At 46.6% G+C, this 19,948-nt stretch overlaps 1 protein-coding gene across 1 annotated transcript in view; it reads right to left on the bottom strand.

Moving 5' to 3' along the window:
• The window catches only part of LOC146175009 (venom protease-like), a 43,383-nt gene that overhangs the window by 19,557 nt on the left and 3,878 nt on the right, over window positions 1-19,948 (bottom strand). The gene's annotated exons all lie outside the window — the stretch shown is intronic.

Genomic DNA, 19,948 nt, shown 5'->3' with positions numbered 1-19,948 from the left:
TTAGCCCATCGGAGGTAAAATGTAAAACTGCCTGAATGAAACAGGACAAGAGACGACGGAACAAAAACCGACAGCACGGGCGCTAACTTCCAACTGTTTGAAAGCACATATGCTATATGCATGAAGAACCGAGGCATACAAATACAGCTACCTTTCACACAAGACGTGATTAAAGGTAAAAAAAATAAAGAACTGCTAGTGTAGTCTTCTTTTACTTTATGGGTAAGCATCTCGTCATTGCTGAACGCAGAAAACCAGCATAATCATATGAAAAAAAAAAGGGCTACGATCAGACTTAGTAACTGGTAGCGACATCGCAGATGAAAAAGTAAAAAAAAAGCTATAGAACATACTGTATCTGTATTGAAAAATGACGGTGGCGTGAAGGTATTGAAGAGCTGAATAGTCTAGGTGAACATTAGAGGCAGGGAACTCTTTAAGGTAATAGAACAATAGCAAAATAAAAAAAAAAACAAGGAACAGTCAAACCTGGTAGAAGAATAATGTGAAAATGGCCGGATGCAAATAACAAGGAACAGTTGTAAGGGTGCAACATAAGACCATGCAATGAACTGCATTTCCAAACCTGTAAAACAGTTTACTCCCTAGTTTGGGACACAGAGACATCAGGAAAGCTACAAGTGACCTTTCAAAACGCTATTTCATTCGAGGAAAGTGAAATACACGGAGTTCTGACATATCTCTAACCTGTCTATGTGAAAAATTGGTGAGAGATGTGTCAGCACTTCGACTATTTCACTTTCCTCGAAAAAAATCGCATTTTTTCAAGGCAACTTGTAACTTTTTTGGTGTCTTCTGTGTCCCAAACGTGGTTGTAAACTGTTTTTTAGGTTTGGAAATGCAGTTTATTATATGTTGCTCCTTACAGCTGTTCCTTGTTATTTCCATCCTATCATTGTTTCACACGATGCATACACAGAGGCCTTGACTGCCCAATACAATCTATAACTGCTACTAATACTTCAGGTAGGGGATAGAAAGTTATACTTTCAATTTATACTTAGAATATACTTTCAGGATATATTACTTCCAGCAGTGCAACAGCCGTTCAGAGGCTGTTGTTGGCTTTTCTATAGTTGCTGAAGAACTATTTTCCCTTACATATACACATTTTAAAATTCTAGAACATATCCTTTCGAAGCTTATAACCAGTCGTGAAATTGTCTAGAGCGGCCGCATATTACACTTCTATATAAGCACTGAATCCGACACGGGCTATGCTTACGTAAACTATCTTAGGTTGTATACGACCTAGTACTTCGCGTTAACTGTAGCCAGAAAGACATTATGCTCGATTTTTCGAAAGCTTTCGACAGTGTATTACACATTAACTTGCTAGCAAAACTAAAAACGTTCATCAGAGACGGGGAAAACTGTCCTTGTTAACAGACTTTTTGTCTCATCGTTTTATTTTGTAGTTTTCGAACATGTTGCATCCAAAACGGCATCCGTTACACCGGCGTGTGTCAGGATCAATTCTTGGGCCGTCTTTCTGCTTTTTATCAATGACATGACTAACAGCATCAATTATAGCATTAAACTATTTGCAGGTGACTGTGTTATTTACAAACAATTAACACCGAAAAATCGCCTGTCAATAAATGACTCCCTCAAACAAATTACCGAATGGTGTAACACATTGCAAATGAAAATAAACATGCAAAAATCTGTCGCTTTGACCGTAACACACTTTGTGCACAATGAATGGCGCAGATCTAACAGAAGTTATGCATCACAAATATCTAGGTATCACGCTGTGATCTGACCGGGAGGTGGGACTCTCACATCACTACCATCACATCAACTGTTTTATGAAAACTTTTTTTTTATAAGGAGACGCCTAGAGATCACACTAGTAGCCACTAAACTTCAAGCATACAAACTTCTCGTAAGTCCAATTTTAGAATACGCGAATAAAGTCTGGTTTTCTCAATGAATACCAAACATAAAAAACTAGAAGCTGTTTAGGGCAAGGCATTACGAGTAATACATAACAAATAGCGGGCACCGATTCTCTGACTTTACACGGAGCTTCATGCGGCCTTTTTACTTTATCATCTAGAGCATAGCAAGCACGTCTGAAGTTCCGGTTTCGGTTTTAATGTGTAAGAATTGTATGGATGTGTAGGCAGATTTCACTTGGACATGACTTTGTCGAAGCTGTAAAAGAGGAACTAGTTTTAATATCGGAAAAATAATGGTACCATGGAATAGAGCGTCAGGGAAAGGTGTGCAAACGACAAAATGATTGATCGGGTTTATTAGCTAATTAATTATAGACAATAACAATAAGAAATAGTCCACAGAGAAAGAGAGGGGTTGTGTATGCCACACTTGTTTTGTGGACACCTCAACCACGCCGTAAAGGAATGGAGGAAGATCGTTAACTTGCCCTGGCATAGCACGACACACGGACGCCTCTTCGTTTCGCCTCCATCGAAACTTAGAGCCAGTTAAGTGGTTTACAGGAAAGGAAACGCTAAGTGTCTGTCACTCGCTCCTACTGAAAAAGCCTGTGTAAAATTTGTTCAGGAAATTGTATACAGGTTTACTGCACAGGCTCTGAGATACAGGATTGTAAGCTATTTCTGAAAGTTCCAGTACTGCCCTGGAAAGTCCGGAAAGAAACTGCGCAGAGCTCTGATACCGGAATGGCCTGTATGGTTGATGGCCCTCGTTTCCGGAAAGAAACGCGTCGCCAGGCTGGAAAAAGCATAAAGCAATATAAATTAACAGGACTTCACTTAAAATAATAAACAAAATAAAAATAATTGAAACAAAAATTACGCAATCGAACCTCGGGGCTCATGGTTTTGAGACGGACACCATACCCACTAATCCACGGCGGGTTTTTTTGTTCTGACGTGGTATTTATTATACAGAAATGATTATGTACACAGACTTTACAATTCTCTTAGCCATTGCTGAGACACACAACAGAAGACACAACGTTTTAAAAGGCAGGCAAAAATAAGCACCGTGTCAGCAGCGGAAACCAATCAGGTTGAAAGTCATTTTCATCATAAGTGTGCTTCAGTTGAAGCATCATTCTGCTAAAATGGAGTCTAGGTGGAACAACAGGTTCAGCGTTGCGATCCGACATGCGTGTCTTCCACAAGCTATGAAGTCCAATAAGAAAAAACATGTCATATAGTTCGTAATCAGATTGTGTAACGAGGGTTATTATTCAATAGTATATGTAGCTAATTTTCGTTTTTCGTACTTCGCAAATTTTCCATGGCTGTCGAATTTGTGGCCGTAATTCACCGATCGCCCTTTAAACACGCTGAAGTTCTTTCCAGGCTATCACGAAGGTTTACAAATCTCCCGTAGTTTTATAATGCGCCGCTTTATTGCAGGCAAACCTCAAAATATCATAATTTACTAGTGCTGATGTGTTTTTCATCGTCTACGAACGCTTGTAAGTTTTCCTACATACAGAAATATCCGGTGCACTAATACTTGTAAGACTGGGCGTTTTAGCTTCGCGCGCTACCAGCGGAACCGCAACGTCGATGAATACACTTCAGACTGAGCGGTCCCAATATTCAAACATTCGAGAACGCGTAGCCCAGTGTGCGACTATCTGCGCGTCTTTCGATGGCCAGTCATGTTTCTTTATTTTTTTTCGTGCAGTTTTTTGTCATCGCTAGCGAAACGATACGTTCGTGCTTCCACTTTCGCGCTGAAGGCGACAGATCTTCAGTCGCAGATATGAAGATGGACGCAAGATCGTACGAGCTGCAGCGACTGTTGTACGCCCAAAAGCGACGCGACGCGCGTATACGCTTTCTAGCGCACACTTCAATGGTTTCGTATTTTCGAGGAATTTGTGAAACGAAGCGTGCTCCTTATATACAGAATAGTTGTAAAATATGTTTGGTATCATGCTTATTTAGTGCGCTGGCGTGTCCGGCATGGTCATTATGATTGAGCTTCATCGATCAGCCCGGCTTCTGTTCAGAAGTGCAAATACTCTGCCCAGTATCAGTTCCAGAAATGACGCGTTCGTCGGGTTCTGGTTGATTGATACAGGCTGCATCGAAATGAAACCGCGCGGAGCTCTCATTTCGGAAATTCCTGTATGGTCCGTGGCCCTTGTTTCAGAAAACCAAAACTGGATGCCAGGCTGGAAAAAGCCTGCAGAGCTATAAAATAACGGGACTACATTTGAAAAAGAAAAAAAAAGAGAAATTGAAACGAAAAAATTTTACATGCAATTCGAACTGCAGTCTTTTTGGCCAGCAAGCACGCACTTTAACCACTAAACCACAACTTCTTTTTTCTTTATTGCCTAATTTATTTCTATATGTGTAAAATCTGAAACTACACCACAACAGGATACGGCAGCAGTGGTTATATTTCTGCTTATGTAGTCGACTTTGCTCTTTCGTAGTTTGTGTATTTTAGTAGAATGTAGAATTTGTGGTCATAATTGACCGAACGCCCTTTAAACACGCTGCATCTTTTTCCTGGCTATCACGAAGGGTTATCCGTGTCCCGCATCTATACAATGTATCGCTTTCTGGCAGAAAAACCTCAGAATGTCACAATTTACTAGGGCTGGTGTGTTTTGTCATCGTCTTCGAACGCATGTAATATTTGCTACATATAGATATATGCGCTGCACCAACACTTGTAATACTGCTTGTTTTAGCTTCACCTGCTGCCAGCGGAGCCGCGACGTCAATGAATTTACTTCTGACCAAGTGTTTTGCATACGTAAACACTCGAGGAAGCGACTCCCGATGTCCGGCTAACCTGTCCATATTTCGATGGTCAGCGATGTGTTTCACTTATTCTCGAGCGTATTTTATCCTCGCTAACGAAACGCTATGTTCTTGCTTGCACTTTCGCGCTGAAGGTGTCAGATCTTCAGTCGCAGATGTGAAGATGCACCGCAAGATCGTACAAGCTGCAGCGACTGTTGCACACGCAAAAGCAAAATGCGATGCGTTTATGTACTTGCTAGCGCACACACCCACGGCTTCATACCTTCTAGGTATTTGCGAAACAACGCGTACTCGACATACACAGAAACGTTGTGACGTATAATATTTATGGTTTCATGCTTATTTCGCGCGAAGGCATGTTCCGACGTGGTGATCCTGGTTGAGCTTCACGATCCGCCCGAATTGTCTTGAGAAGCGGAAATACTCTGTCCCGTATCAGTTTCATTCATATCGGGCTTGTTAAACCGGACATGACGTGTCCTGTATACAGGACTCAATAGTGGCTCAATACAGGACTGGGCCGCCCTGTTTCATATCCATACCGGACTGGGATGTCAGTTATGAGATACATATTGGAAATGGTCTGCCCTGTATTTCCTCCATACCGGGCGGGAACGTTCGGATTGAGATTCATACCGGACATGGCCTACCGATATAAACCCGTTTAAGCTTCATTAAGCACTGGTCACACCGGTATGAAATTTTACGGGATAATACAGGACCGGTTAAAACCCGTTTGTCGCAATTCTGGATTTTTCACTAGGGGCGGAAGAGGAACTATTTTGGAATCCCGAAATAAAATTGGTCCCTTCGGATAGCGCATCAAAGAAACATGGCCAAGTGACATAATTGTTGGTGCGCGTTGATTAGTTAATTTATTACAGACAATTAAGTTGTTCACAGTGAAAGAAAGGTCCGGTGTCTATCACTCGCGGAATCCCGCTGACACATCTCATGGACAACACAGCAACACTTAGGCTAACGCATTTCTCCAGTGCAAATTCTGCAGTGATCTCTGAAAATTTTTACATAACCGCTACAAAATAGATTTGAAAAGTATTTTACCTCGTCGCAATCATAACCATCTCGACACAAACACTCGTACACACTAACCGGGTAACTCTGTCACAATAATACGTTCAACCATTGTTTCTTTCCTCTCGTAATCAGTGAATGGAATCGCTTAGATCGCTTCATTACCAGTGCACAATCTCTATCTTCATTTCTGGAAGTAGAACGTTTAGTGGGTTCATGTTAGTGATGCTGATACCCGTACCCGAGTGGTGCGATAGCTGTACCTTGCAGTACTTGCTACATACTGATAGGATAACGATTACCTGTACAATGTTAGCATTTACGCTATGTGTGCTGCATCGTGAAGTTATGCTTTTCATTGCTGATTTTTTTTCTGTCCTTTTAGCGCAGATAATGTTGTCAGTTTTCGCATATGTCTATTTTTATACCTTGTTGTGCTGACCATGCAGAATACCTGTATGTATAGCTTCTCTCCTTTTACTGCACTAATAGCTCCCTGCTATGGTCTTGGCAGAAGACTGGCAGTATTTTAAATAAAATAAGTCAGTAAATAAAGACTCGATCCCGGAACAATTCCGTCCAACTAATGCCATTCCTTCAAGGTGCTCTTCAACTGAATATTTATTAATGTAATCCGTGTGGATGTTCCAGTTGCAAGATTCTTAACTCCCTCTTTAATACGATCCCATTTCTGAAACGCTGAGAGATCTGGACGTGCCCGCGTATCTACCGCAAGCAGCTACAGCGTGCTGAAAATTTTCAATATAAACAAGGTAATTAAGCTTGCATATACACCGGGGCTGGAGAAGAAAAATCGAGGATTTTATTGAATGGAAAGGCAGAAAGGTTTGCCGGAGTGGAAAATTTGGCCTGCTACTCTATGCTGGGGAAGGCCAAGGTGAGAAGAATAAGGATCATGATGGGTGACTATGTGGGAGAAAGCATGTGAAATATATACAGGCACAGCCACTTGCTTTACAAGAGCGAATAAAGTCTGGTGGCGCACAAAAAACAGCAGACAGTCGGCACTGTTTGGACACCTTTCCTATTGTCCTGCCAAGCGCCAAGCAGCAGTTCTTTCATAAGAGGCTGGAAGGAAACGGCTAGTACATTTCTTTCTCGCGCATACACTGGGCACACCAATAATGTATGATCCACAGTCTCAGGGATTCCACAAGTTGAACCTTCTGGGGAGTCCGCCTGTCAAACTAAACGCAAGCACCAGCGCATGAAAGCCTCGTTTAAACGAAATTTGTGTGTCAAGCATGCATGATGGCGCGGAAATTCACGTAGAACATAAAATGTCAATATTCGACTGAGTCTTAGAGAGCCCAATAAGTAGTGTCATTCTTCATACATTGCTTAGAACACATTATTCGAATCTAGATGTCTAGTGTATATTCCTGTATGAACACACACCATGCAGAGATTGTTCAAAATTATGTATCTCACCTAATATCCATTCACAATACGGAATGTGCCCGCCGCAACACAGATCGTGTGTAGTCGGGCACTGGAAGAGGACAGGAAAGACGTCTTTGATGTTTTTTTTTTATTATTATGTGTGCGTTTTAGTGGCAGTAGTAGTAACGCGACATATGGGTCTGATTTCAGTCACTTAAAAGCAACGTGTTGGAAAGGCGCAGTCAATGGGAACGCCACTGTTGGAAAGGCGTAGTCAATGGGAACGCCGCCCCCGAGTGATGCATCTGACAGCGTAGCCCGGCCAAAAGTACGACGGTTTATTTCCAGATCATCATCATCATCATCATCATCATCATCATCATCATCATCAGCCTGATTATACCCACTGCAGGGCGAAGGCCTCTCCCATATTTCTCCACTTAACCCGGTTCTGTGCTAGCTGCATCCACTTGACCCCTGCGAACTTCTCAATCTCATCCGCCCAACTAACTTTCTGCCGCCCCCTGCTACGCTTTCCTCCCCTTGGAATCCAGTTTGTTACCCTCAGCGACCATCGGTTATCCCCTCTTCGCACTGCATGTCCTGCCCATGCCCATTTCTTCTTAATTTCTACTAGAATGTCGGTAACTTGAGTTATTTCTCTGACCCACCCTGCACGCTTTCTATCTCTTAATTTTATCCCTACCATTTTTCGTTCCATAGCCCTCTGGGTTGTCCTCAACCTTAGTAGAACTCTCTTGGTTAGCCTCCACGTTTCAGCCCCATAGGTGAGTACCGGCAAGATGCAACTGTTGTATACTTTCCTCTTGAGCGATACCGGTAAGCTACTAGTCATAATCTGCGAGTGCTTGCCAAATGCGCTCCATCCCAATCTTATTCTTCTAGTTATTTCCTTTTCATGGTCCGGATCTGCGGTTACTACCTGTCCTAAGTAGACATATTCGCCTACTACTTCCAGTATTTCGCTACCTAATGTAAACTGCTGTTCCTTCCCGAGGCTGTTGAACATTACCTTAGTCTTCTGCATATTGATTTTCAAGCCTACCTTTCAACTTTTCCTGTCTAGGTCATCAATCACTATTTGCAGTTCATCCCCCGAGTTGCTTAGCAAGGCAATGTCATCAGCAAATCGCAGATTACTGAGGTATTCTCCATCTACCCTTATCCCTAACTGCTCCCATTCCAAGTCTCTGAATACTTCCTCTAAACAAGCTGTGAATAGTACTGGGGAGATTGTGCCTCCTTGCCTAAGACCTTTCTTTATGGGAATTTTGTTACTTTCTTTATGCAGAACTATGGTTGCAGTGCAGCCACTATATATATCTTCCAGCACTTTCACGTACGGCTCGTCTACCCTGTGGAAAACCAGTTTCCTGCCCCTTCGCCGCGACCGACCACAACCACCCCAACGAGCTTCATGGCAGCGCCGGCTGGGAGAGGAGGTAAATACCTCCCCTTGGGGGAAGGAGACCAGCGAGGGGTGCGCCGCCAAGAGGTCTACGCGGGTTCCCGCAAGAAGACGAGAGAGATTCTGGATCCAGCCGGCAGCGAGAGCGGTCGTCTCCCGCCGCCTCTCCCGGCAAATGCCGGGGGATAGCGTGCACGGAGTACGCTGCGCACACGGGAGGACCCGTCGTGCACGACCGCCCATCTTCTGGTTCCCGACGGCGAAGCGACCGGTAAATACCGCACGCTCTCGCCGCCTCCCAGCAAACGCCGTGGTATGGCTTCGTCCGAAGAATGCGGCGCGCCCGGGAGATCCCGGCCGCCATATTCCCGGCGCGTTCAAATGTCCGCCGCCGAAATCGCACCCCCCCTTCCCCAGCCGGTGAGTCAAAAGCCCTTCTTACGTAGTCTTGCCCTTCCAAGGAAAACCATGTTGATGTATAGCTAGCCGGCATGCTCTGTATTATTTCAAGTGCAATAAATATCATTCGAGTAGTAACGATGTGGCGTGCCCGTCCTTTGTCCCCTTTGTTCCCTCCGCGGGTCGCCAGCGAGGACGCAGCACCTGCGGAGTTAGGAGCGGGGCGGAAGACCGTCCCCCTCATACCCCCACAATGGCGCATCAACGTGGTTCTCTCGTGCAGAAGCACTTGAGCTAGTTACCCCTCCCTAGGGACAAAGGGCGATAGTCAGCTCGCGGCGTGGAGTGCCTGCCCGGACTTTTAACATTAGGCCTGACCCGACATCGCTATGCTAGCAAGGCTAATATGCTTTCTTGACGGCGAGGTGGGAGGAGTTGCAGCGAGAACAAATGGTCGTGCGTGTATTTGTGTGTGTGTGCGTGTGTTTATGTGTGTGGAGCATTTTTATTTGTGAGTGTGTGTGTGCGTGTGTGTTTGTGTGTGCCGACTTCCGAGGCCTTTGAGAGGTACAGCCACGAGGTCCGTACATGGAGCACGAGATTGAGCCGTCCACGGAGAACAGCACGCCGGAAGCGAGTGAGTGCCTCAGCCGGGACGGTGGCCCTACTTTTCTTGTATATAGTTGTAAATATTTCCTCTTCTGTCTCTTCGGCTCTGGGAGCCAGGTGCCGCAATCGGCTGACTGGTATTGCAGCCGTGATTGCCGGAAAGCACCGGGGCGCTCCGACACCGCTGAACGCGGTGGGCGCCGTTCGCTCAGAAGTTGCCTTTGGATGGCAGCGAGCGAGTAGGGCCACCCTGGGTTCCTTGGCGGAGATGCACATCCTCGCGGCGCTGCGTTCTAGCTATTGTCCTTAGCGCTAGAGCGAGTAGGCTTAAGGCTCTTTTTGGGAGCTGCCTGCCGCACATCGGAGGACAGGCTAACCGTGGCATACAGCATGCGCAAATGCGGTTTGCTTGTTCTATATTGACCTCGCTGTAGCCAAACATCTCGCTGGATTAGAGAAAGCTAACTTCGTTCAAATGAACTTGGTATTTTAGGGCTGAGAAGGAGAATCTGAAATTTTGTGGAACCAGATTATTATGCCGGCAAACGAACCGCGGATGCCCGTGCTTCGTTCGGATTAACGGAACGCAGTGCGGTGCCGGATAAAATTGTTTGGCACTCGCATTGGCCCGCATTTTACCAAATGGTCATTTTGCTCAATTTATTCAACCTTTTTGGAGATCCGGAGGGTTGTGCAGATATCAAGTGAAACCGCCTGGACCTGCCGCCATTGTTTACGTTCCTGCCTGCTGCCCTGTGGCCGTGAATCACCGAAGCTCGGAGTCTCACGGAACCAGTCCGGCTTGACGGGAGAGGAGGCCAACCCCTACCTGCCAACAAAGGCGCGTCAGCGGGAACAACACCCTCCCGTCATGCTGGCTTCTGGGACCTGCCGATGGACAGGGGGGCCCCTTCACCTTGCTGCTCGTCGGATGACACCAACGTTTGGATCGCCCTGCTAAGCCTGGTGTTTACCTCGCGGATGGCGTCCAAGGAGCGGCTCTCGACAACCATGGGTGAACATTTAAGGAGGGAGGGATGTGGAAAACCAGTTTCCTGCCCCTTCGCCGCCACCGACCACAACCACCCCAACGAGCTTCATGGCAGCGCCGGCTGGGAGAGGAGGTAAATACCTCCCCTTGGGGGAAGGAGACCAGCGAGGGGTGCGCCGCCAAGAGGTCTACGCGGGTTCCCGCGAGAAGATGAGAGAGATTCTGGATCCAGCCGGCAGCGAGAGCGGTCGTCTCCCGCCGCCTCTCCCGGCAAATGCCGGGGGATAGCGTGCACGGAGCACGCTGCGCACACGGGAGGACCCGTCGTGCACGACCGCCCATCTTCTGGTTCCCGACGGCGAAGCGGCCGGTAAATACCGCACGCTCTCGCCGCCTCCCAGCAAACGCCGTGGTATGGCTTCGTCCGAAGAATGCGGCGCGCCCGGGAGATCCCGGCCGCCATATTCCGGGCGCGTTCAAATGTCCGCCGCCGAAATCGCACCCCCCATTCCCCAGCCGGTGAGTCAAAAGCCCTTCTTACGTAGCCTTGCCCTTCCAAGGAAAACCTTGTTGATGTATAGCTAGCCGGCATGCTCTGTATTATTTGCAAGTGCAATAAATAGCATTCGAGTAGTAACGATGTGTCGTGCCCGTCCTTTGTCCCCTTTGTTCCCTCCGCGGGTCGCCAGCGAGGACGCAGCACCTGCGGAGTTAGGAGCGGGGCGGAAGACCGTCCCCCTCATTATACCACAACCCCCTGATTTCGCAATGCCTGCATCACCGCCGAGGTTTCAACTGAGTCAAATGCTTTTTCGTAATCAATGAATGCTATGTTAAAGGCTGGTTATATTCCGAGCAATTTTCTATCACCTGATTGATGGTATGGATATGATCGATAGTAAAGTACCATTTCCGAAAACCTGCTTGATCCTTTGCTTGATTGCAGTCTAAGGTTGCCCTGGTTCTATTAGCGATTACCTTAGTAAATACTTTATACGTAACAGACAGTAAGCTGATTGGTCTATAATTTTTACGGTCCTTAGAGTCCCCTTTCTTGTGAATGAGGATAATGTTTGCATTCTTCCATGGTTCCGGTACCGTCGATGACACCAGGCACTGCGTATACAGGGTGGCCAGTTTTTCTAGCACGATATCCCCCCCGTCCTTCAGCAAGTCTGTAGTTATCTGATCCTCTCCAGCTGATTTCCCCCTTTTCATAGTTTCTAGTGCTTTCTTGACCTCGTCCTTCGTCACTGGTGGAACGTCTGACTGTTTTTCCCTACCGGCAATCTCATTACGGTCCTGACTACTTTGGCTACTGTAGAGATCTGTATAGAACTCCTCGGCTACTTTGACTATCTTTTCCATATTAGTGATGACGTTGCCCGCCTTGTCCCTTATCGCATACATCTGGTTTTTGCCTATGCCCAATTTCTTCTTTACCGCTTTAAAGCTTCCCCCGTTCTTTACACCATGCTCAATTTTCTCCATGTTATACTTCCTTATATCGGCCACCTTGCGCTTATTGACTAGCTTTGATATCTCGGCCAATTCGATCTGGTCTGTTGGATTCGAAGCTTTCATACTCTGGTGTTTCTTAATCAAATCTTTCGTCGCCTTAGACAGCTTGCCGGTATCCTCTCTAACTATCCTACCGCCTACTTCTACCGCGCACTCAGTAATGATATCTCTGAAATTATTGTTCCTTGCCTCTAGGGTAATGCCGCCATCCTCAGTTAGAGCTGAAAACCTATTCTGTAGCGAGATCCTGAATTCTTCTGCCCTCCCCCTCACAGCTAATTCGTTGATGGGTTTCTTTCTTACCAATCTGTTGCGTTCCTTCTTCAGATTTAGGCTAATTCGGGACCTCACCATCCTGTGGTCACTACATCGCACTTTCCCGATTACCTCTACATCTTGCATAATGGCGGGGGTTGAACACATTATGAAGTCGATTTCATTTTTAGTCTCTCCGTTAGGACTTTTCCATGTCCATTTCCGGTTCTTCCGTTTGCTGAAGAAGGTATTCATGATTCGTATTTATTGCGCTCTGCGAACTGAACTAGTAACTCCCCCCTGCTATTCCTAGAACCAATGCCATAGTCACCTACTGCCTTGTCTCCTGCCTGTTTTTTCCCTACCTTGGCATTGAAATCGCCCATTAGTACAGTATACTGCGTCTTTACTTTTCGCATTGCCGATTCTACATCTTCATAGAAGCTTTCAACTGCCTGGTCATCATAACTACATGTAGGTGCATAGGCCTGTACAACCTTCAGTTTATACCGCTTATTAAGCCTAATTACGATGCCTGCAACCCTCTCATTAATACTATAGAATTCATCTATATTACCCGCTATATACTTATTGACAAGGAAACCTACTCCTAGTTGTCGCCTCTCTGGTAAGCCTCGATAACACAGTACATGCCCATCCTTCAGTACATTATATGCCGCATTCGGCCTCCTAACCTCACTAAGCCCTATGACATCCCATTTTGTGCCCTCTAGTTCCTCTAACAGCACTGCTAAGCTAGCTTCACTAGCTAGGGTTCTAGCATTAAACGTTGCCAGGGTCAGTTTCCAATGGCGGCCTGTCCAGCGGAGCCAGGCTTTCTTCCAGATCATCCAGTTCTTCCATTTCCAGATCAAGGGGTATTATATAGTCAGAGGGGTGAGAGGAAAGAAGGAAAGAAAGAATGAAAAGGTTGGTGCCGTTGCCGGTTCATAGATGGCGATAGCATCCCTTCCTCCTAATAACCATAGCGATCCACAGGTTCCTTGACCAGGGTAGACCTACGCAGCTGTGTCTCTTGGGGAGCAGGGTCTGCGGGCTCTGACGTGGATGCGTTGTTCTGAATAGCCAGCGGGTGGTCCACTGGTTCTGCTGCTGGACTGTCTGTACCCGTGAGTGTGCATCCCTCGACGTTAAGCTTGCGGATTTGATCAGCATGACGACGGACCACCACATTATCCTCAGTCTTGACGGTGACTAGTCGAGCTCCTGTTGTTGACTTCACCTTTCCGGGTGTCCACTTGTCACGAACACCGTAGTTACGGACTAGTACAGGGTCCCCCGGAGCTAAACTCCCGCTCTGGTGTAGCTGCTCTGCTCTGGACAGGTTTGTTCCGGAGAGGAAAACAAATGTCAAGTCTGGTGCGTAGTCGATAACCTAATAGTAACTTTGAAGGTGATAGGCTCGACTGCCTTGGGGCATTCCGGTATGGACACAAAACTCGTGCGAGTGCGGTTGAGAGATCCACGCCAGGCATCTTCTGTCACCCATCCTTAACCGTTCTGACCGCGCGTTCTACCAGCCCATTGCTTTGTGGGTGGTAGGGCGGTGTTCGAATGTGGGCAATGCCATTCCTGTTCATGAATTCGGCGAAATCCGACCCGGTAAAGGGCGTGCCGTTATCAGTTACTACAGTGCGCGGTAGTCCGAACTGGCTGAAGAGCGTACGCAGCGCGTTAACCGTGCTGCTTGACGTTGCACTCGAGAGTGGAATGGCCTCGATCCATTTGCTGTGGGAATCAACCACGATCAGCAACATTTTGTCCCTGATAGGTCCAGCGAAATCGAGGTGAAATCGGGACCATTTTTCTTTTGTAGCTGGCCAGTTTACTGGTTCACGTGCTGGAGGCATTGGTAAAGCCTGGACACAGTTTCTGCATTCATCGGCTATTCGGCTAATGTCCCGGTCGATCTCCGGCCACCAAAATTTAGACCGTGCTACCTTCTTCATGGTGCAGACGCCCTGATGGGCTTCGTGCAATATGATCAGCAGTCTACCGTGCGCCTGTTTGGGGACTACTACACGATGTCCCCACAGTAGGAGGCCATCCTGAACAGATAATTCATGTCGCTTTTTGTAGTAATGCAACATCTCCGTGTTACCGGAGCAACATGCTTTGGGCCAACCCTCCCGGACGTACCTGCGCACAAGTGCTAGTACCACGTCCGTTTCTGTGAGTGACCGCAATTCGTCTATAGTGATGGCCGACTGGTCCCACTGGTCGATGGCGAGGACAAACTCTGCGTCTCCTTCCGGTGCGGTCTCCGTTTCCTGCAAGGTTTGAGGTAAACGGCTTAGGGTGTCCGCGTTAACCATCATTTCTCCGGATTTGCAAAGCAGCTTGTATTTGTACGCACCCAACAGAAGAGCCCATCTTTGTATTCTCGCGGCGGCCATGATGGGGGTCTGACGATCCATTCGTAGAAGGCCGAGCAGTGGCCGATGATCCGTCACCAGGGTGAACTCCCGGCCAAGGAGGTAGTCTCGGAAACGTGAAACACCAAAAACGAGAGCCAACGCTTCCCGTTAGATCTGAGAATACTTCTTTTCGGCCGAAGTTAAGGCCCCGGACCGAAATCCGATGGGCCTCATTTCCCCTTTAATGCGATGGAAAAGTGCCGCTCCCACACCGTGAGGTGAGGCATCGCATTCCAAAAGTGGTTTGAGCTTCGGATTGAAATATGTCAACACAGGGGCTGCGCAAAGAGCCTTTTTCGACAGTTCGAATGCTGCTTGTTCTTTATCGCTCCACATCCACCTGGCTCATTTCGTCAGTAGCTTATACAAAGGCGCAAGTAAGGTGGACAGGTTAGGGAGAAATTTATGGTAGAAGGTGATGAACCCAAGAAAGGCACGCAACTCTGTAACATTACGCGGAGAAGGGGCTAGTCTGATAGCGTCGATGTTCTTTTCAACCGGGTACAACCCGTTTTTATCAATGCGGTGACCGAGATATGTTACTGCTTGCTCGGCGAAGCGACATTTGTCAGCGCGCAGCTTAATGCCATTTTCCCTGAAGCGTTGCAGTACTGCTTTCAGGTTTGAGTCATCTTGGCTCTTGTCAGCTATCAGCACATCGTCAAGATAGACCTGCGCGCCGGTTAACCCTTGGAGCACGGATTCAATTTTCCGCTGAAAGATTGCTGGCGCAGAAGAGATTCCAAATGGTAGCCGATTGTAGCAGTATAGCCCTTTTTGAGTGTTGATGAGGGCCAGTTTCCGCGACTCCTCGTCCAACGCTACCTGGCTATAGGCGTCTCGCAGGTCTAGCACACTGAACCGTTCTCCTCCCGCTAAATTGGCAAACATGTCGTCAATAACTGGTAGCGGGTATTGCTCAATCTCACACACAGGATTTAGTGTGGCTTTAAAATCTCCGCAAAGGCGCACTGAGCCGTCCTTCTTCAAGACGGGAACAATTGGTGTGGCCAATTCCGAATATGGTACAGGCCCTGCTTCCGTAAGCCTATCCAACTCCTGTGAAACTTTTTCTTTGTACGCAAAAGGAACCTTCCTTGCCTTGAAAAACTTGGGGGTTGCTCCGCTATTGAGATGAATCCGTGCTGGCGGGCCTTTCAAGAGTCCTGTGCCCTCGCCGAAAAGGTCAGCATAGCTGTTCAGAATTTCCCCGGCAGGTTGATGGGCAGCTGGCGGAACCATGCTGGCCACGTTAGTCTGCGCCTTTACGTGCAGGAGAGTCATTCCGGTGTCCTTCAGTTTCTGCAATAAATCCCGGCCACAAAGACTGGGGCCTCTGCAGTTTAACACCACCAGATTGCATTCCACTGTAGTTGCTTGATAACGCACGTCCATGTTCATGACGCCCAGCACTGGTAGCTTTCCGAGATAGCACGATATCTTTATCGGCGATTTCGCGAGCGGAGGCCATTCATTGCGATGTTTGTCATAAATAGCTTTTGAAATGACGCAGACAGGGGATCCAGTATCAATGTCCATTTTTAGGTCAACGCCGTTCCATGTGAATGTTTCGTGAATGTGCGGTAGCAGCGTCTGCGCCGCCGTACGGAGGGACCATATCTGCGATGTACTGCTATCACTGTCTTCCGATTCCTGCCGCTTCTGTGCTTCCATGGTACCAGTTCTGTTAACGCTGTCAGCCGCTGAGCACATCTTCGCTAGATGCCCGTATCGTCTGCATTTGAAACATTGCCGTCTGTTAAAGCGACATACTGCAGTCTTGTGGCCGTAGTTACCGCAGCACTGGCATTGCGTTCGCTGTTGCGTTCATATCTTTGATTGGCGCCGATGAGTTATCTTGAACACGTTTGGATCCCGAGCCTCGCCGGTTATGCCTCGCGAATCTAGTTCGGCGCTTTCTGCAGCTAGTGCTAGAGCCTCTGCTTCTTTTAGCGACAGGTCTTTTATTGCCAAAAGCTGCTTTTGTAAACTCTTTGATCGGACGCCACACACGATGCGGTCTCTGATCATTCTGTCTAGCATAGACGAAAAATTGCAGTTCTGTGCTATTTGTCGTATAGCGACAATAAATTCCTGCACGAATTCTTCTTCTTTCTGATAGCGGTTGAAGAACTTAAAACTTTCTGCTATTTCGTTTGGTGTAGGATCATAGTAGCTGTTCAAGGTCTCGACTACCTTGTCGTAGCTCAACGAACTTGATTTTGCTGGCGCTACTTTACTGCATAAAACTTGAACGGTCTTCATCTCAAGGGCGGCTACTAGTAAAGCCCTCTTCTTTGCATCAGCTGAGATTTCATTGGCCTCAAAGTACGCTTCTACTTTCACCAGGTAAGCTTGCCACTTATCTTTTTCCTCATCGATGTCCGGTAGCTTGTGACCCATGTCTGGCGCTGTCCTGGGCCCGATATCCTTGCTTCAGCCTCGTCGCCACTGTTGGAAAGGCGCAGTCAATGGGAACGCCACTGTTGGAAAGGCGTAGTCAATGGGAACGCCGCCCCCGAGGGATGCATCTGACAGCGTAGCCCGGCCAAAAGTACGATGGTTTATTTCCAGATCAAGGAGTATTATAAAGTCAGAGGGGTGAGGGGAAAGAAGGAAAGAAAGAATGAAACGGTTGATGCCGTTGCCGGTTCATAGATGGCGATAGCACAACGTTTCCTCGTTTTTACATTAGATGAGTTCAACTCAGAAATTTCTTCCTTCACTATAGTGTCAGAAGTCTTCCGGCCCTTCAAAGTAATGAGTTCTATAATGCGTTTATTGCTATCTTATAGAAGCTGCATTATCGGAAGTTTTCAGTGCCACGGGCTTCTGCCTCCTCCGTTCTACACTGGTGACGCTATACTAATTCCGATAAGCACCTACGAAGATAGGTTGAAACTGTTGAAGGGCATCATCCGATATCCTTGGATTATAAGATTTACGAAAGTTCTTTCTTCTCGTCTGTAGCTTGCGGCATTAGATTTTCTACGCCCACACGAAGTGGGCGGGATCAAGGGCATTATTATCGAAAACCATGTCCATTTCGCACGTTTCGTGTTAGAGACAGTGGCACACGAGGTTACTCAGTAGCCTTTATTCGGATATATTTGGCAAAAGCTTCAAATATGGTGTGCCGTGGTTTTTGTTTGCTGTATAGGGTAGTGAAAACATTGATGATGTCTTGCTTAAATGCAATAAATTATAAAATGGCTACTACAAGACTGACTGTCAATTTAGATATTACCAAACCTATTTCACTTAAATAATCTGTTCTACAGAGCTACCCGCCCTCGCCTTGGTTATTCGCGTTATACCTCGCACCCTTATGTCGTAGTGCCAATAAGAACACAGCAATTCGTGGCTTCTTGCTATTGCGATATGAAATCAAGATTTTGGCTTATGCTGCGACATTGTTCTTCTCTATTCCGATAAAAAGATTGTGGCTCAGGCTTTGCGTGTAACAAAGCAGTTCTGTAAGAGATCGGGTGCTTTTTGTTTTAATCAAAATGGTCCTGGCTAGGTGGAATCAGATGGGACTCTGAAAACTTGAAGTATTTGACAGTTCCTTAAGATTAGTATCGCAATAGTGGGCCTCGCATGGATTCGCAGATCTCGTCGTTTAGAAGACAAACACAACTTTGATGTGGCGCTCTATCGGTTTGCACAATCACAGGTTTGCAATGCCTTCTTTGTTATGAACGTTGTCTATTTCGTGCCGATGTTGCATTGTGCAAGGGAAGAAATACAGGTGATGCGCAGAGTTCTTGCCACTTTTGTGTGGAGCTCTCAATTCGAGCCTATGCATCTGAACAATTTGTTTCTCTCTCTGGAGTCTGTGGATCTGGTCCTCAGCACTTGTTTCTTCACCAGCTCATTTCAAGGCTTTTCTTTTTTAAAACAACAATCCATCCCTTTATCATAGCTAGCTATGTTTACCAGTCTATTAACTCTCTATTTTCATATTTTGATTCGCCATGTGGTAATAGGAATGTGGGGCCTTTATGGGGTTTTCTAAAAGAAGTCGCCGACACATTTCATATCCTCATTGTGCGATTTTTCTTGGAATACCTATACATTCTATCCAGAAAGTAGATGACGAAAGTTCGAATTGGGAAGTTATTTCGTGTACAGTATTGACAGCCTTATCTGTCCTTTTTAAACAACAGTGCACTAAAGCAGTGAAACGGATTTTTGTTTTTGCATCGGCTGCACTGACTTTTTTTTCTAGATTTCATATGTCTACCTTGCTTGTCAAAACGTGGCTTTGTGCAAAAGGGCCTTTGTGTCGTGGAAAGTTGACTGCCGGTTTTGTCAGCAACCAAGAGCTAAACAGGATTTCTTTGTGTGATGCCGAATGCCGTGTTTTTTTTTTTTTTGTGGGGGGGGGGGGGGGCGGGGGTCATTTCTTCAATGGATCCTCACATAAGGCATTATTCCGACGCCCTATGGTTTTGAATAGTGTGGAATATTGTAAGGTTCTATGTGATTCGTCTTTTTTTTTCTGCTCAAGGAACTGTTAAGCTAATGGAAGAGCTGCATGACAGATCGCCAAGCATAACAACCGCGTTAATTGAATGAAGTCTGTTCAGAAAACAGTGTGCTATGGTGCGGGGAGGAGGGGTCGGTATATGATGCGCAGGATCGACCTGCTGCATGGCTGCCACTATTCAATGCGTATATATGTCTCCCGGAAGTTTGATGTGTCAAGAAAGTGAGAGCTGAATGCTATTGCGACTCTGTACGACGGGTTGAGGAATGCGACCCGGTAAAATTGCGCTTGAAGCCTGGCAGTGCTAGTATATTCCCGTGCCAGGAACAAAAAAGAAATTTTATGGAAAAGTGTTTGGAGAGTCGGGCTGTGGTGCATGAGTAAGTTTGAATCCAGGCCTGTGAGAGGAATGTTTCAGTTTTTCATTTTTGTTGCCTGTTTGAAATGTAATCCTGTTATTGTATATATATATGTGCTTTTTCTATCCCAGTGCCGCTTTGGTTTGTCCAGAAAAGAGGGCCACCGGTCGCACAAGAAATCCCGGAATCAGAGTTCCGCCCATTTTCATGGCGGTTCTGCCTGTATAAAAACCTATATACCGACTCTGGTATGACGCTGATA

The sequence above is a fragment of the Amblyomma maculatum genome, chromosome 11 (assembly GCF_055883805.1).
Source record: "Amblyomma maculatum isolate TAMU_Amacu chromosome 11, ASM5588380v1, whole genome shotgun sequence".
Lineage (NCBI taxonomy): Eukaryota > Metazoa > Arthropoda > Arachnida > Ixodida > Ixodidae > Amblyomma > Amblyomma maculatum.
This window is presented reverse-complemented; position numbering and strand designations above follow the sequence as displayed.